The sequence below is a fragment of the Apium graveolens genome, unplaced genomic scaffold (assembly GCF_009905375.1).
Source record: "Apium graveolens cultivar Ventura unplaced genomic scaffold, ASM990537v1 ctg8469, whole genome shotgun sequence".
Taxonomy (NCBI): Eukaryota; Viridiplantae; Streptophyta; class Magnoliopsida; order Apiales; family Apiaceae; genus Apium; species Apium graveolens.
In genome coordinates, this window is record NW_027421205.1 from 12,705 (window position 1) to 14,467 (window position 1,763).

At 42.6% G+C, this 1,763-nt stretch overlaps 1 non-coding gene across 1 annotated transcript; it reads right to left on the minus strand.

Moving 5' to 3' along the window:
- Nucleotides 1-472: 472 nt before the first annotated feature.
- LOC141705034 (small nucleolar RNA R71) lies at nucleotides 473-575 on the minus strand. The gene has a single exon (XR_012568207.1). It is a non-coding gene; the product is annotated as a small nucleolar RNA R71 (small nucleolar RNA).
- Between the last annotated feature and the right edge of the window lie 1,188 nt (nucleotides 576-1,763).

Below are 1,763 nucleotides of genomic sequence, written 5' to 3' on the forward strand. Positions count from 1 at the left end.
GGAAGAAGTTGTGGTGGTTTGAAGGGAAGTTTTTGAAGAAGAAAAGAAGGTAGAAGAAGAAGAGAAAGTCGAGGAACCAGTTTTAGTAGTGATGGGAGATCAAGCAGAAAATCCTAAGGCTTTGATGGTTCTCAGCCTAAGATCAATGACATTCTGTCAAGCATCATCAGGCCAGCCATCAGGGCTAACACTTTTAGATCAAGTCAAGAACGATTCAGATGATAGAAATCAGTTCAGTTTGGGGGTTCTCCTACTGAAGTCCCCAACATGCACATCAGATTTCATCGAGATCTGCGATACTTTCAAGTTCAATGATATGACTGAAGATGCTATCAAGCTACGACTCTTCCCATTCTCTCTGAAGGATAAAGCTAAGTGCTGGTTACATTCTCTACCAATAGGGTCTATCACCACTTGGGAATATCTTGCTCAAAAGTTTCTCACTAAATTCTTCCCTATGGCGAAGACTGCTGCAATTAGGAATGCTCTTACTCAGTTTGCACAGCAAAATGAAGAATCTCTGTGTGAGGCTTGGGATATAAGGAGATTCTAATGAAGTGCCCACACCATGGCATGCCTGATTGGATGATTATAAACATCTTTTACAATGGATTGGGTGCTACTTCTAGACATATGCTCGATGTAGCATCAGGAGGAACCTTGTGGGCCAAGAGCTACGATGAAGCTTATGAATTGATTGAACTGATGGCTGCTAATAAATACTAGAATCCTTCTCAAAGACTACTCCGGGAGAAGTAGCTGAAATTCTGGAGTTGGATGCAACAACTGCTATAGCTGCCCAACTTAAGCTTTGACGATGAAGATGGACACTTTGGCTAATTATGGAGTTAATCAAATCACTAGTGTGTGCGAGCTTTGTGCTGGTGCCCATGAGACTGATCAGTGCGCAATTTCTAGTGAATCAGCTCAGTTCGTGAGCAACTTTCAGCGTTCGCAGCAACCCGTGCCAGCCACTTATCATCCCAACAACCGCAATCATCCTATTTTCAGCTGGAGCAATGCTCAGAATGCGGTTCAACAGCCGTATCAATAGTATCCAGCTAAGCAGTACAACCCCCCTGGTTTTCAGCTATCGCAATATGCACCAAGGCAGCAACTCCAACAGCAACAAGCTAATGAAAAATCTGAATTAAAGGAGTTGAAACTTATGTGCAAGAGTCAAGCTGTTTTTATAAGACCTTGGAAAATTAAATTGGACAAATTACCAATGCCTTGCTAAATCGTCAACCTGGTACACTACCTAGTGACACTGAAGTTCAATCACTTTGAGGTCTGGAAAGGTTGCGAATCCCGAACAAACTCAAGTGTCGACTGAAGAAGCTAGGGTTGAGAAAGAAGTAGAGCAGCAAGTAGAAGTGGAACCAATGAAGACTACTGTTGAGCACACTCCTCCTGAGGGTAATACAGGGGAGAAACAGATCTATCCTCCACCGCCTTTTCCTAAGCGGCTGCAGAAGAAAAAGCTGGACAAGCAATTTAAGAAGTTTCTGGAGGTGTTGAAGAAACTTCATATCAACATACCTTTCGCGGAGGCTCTTGAGTAAATGCCTAGTTATGCAAAGTTTATAAAGGTATTGTCTCTCAGAAAGTGAAGCTAGATGATTTAGAGATTGTTGCTCTGATGAAGGAATGCAGAACTGTGCTGCAACAGAAGTTGCCTCCGAAGCTTAAGGATCCAGGAAGTTTCACTATTCCGTGTACTATTGGAAAAGTGTCTTTTGACAGATGCTTATGTGACTTGG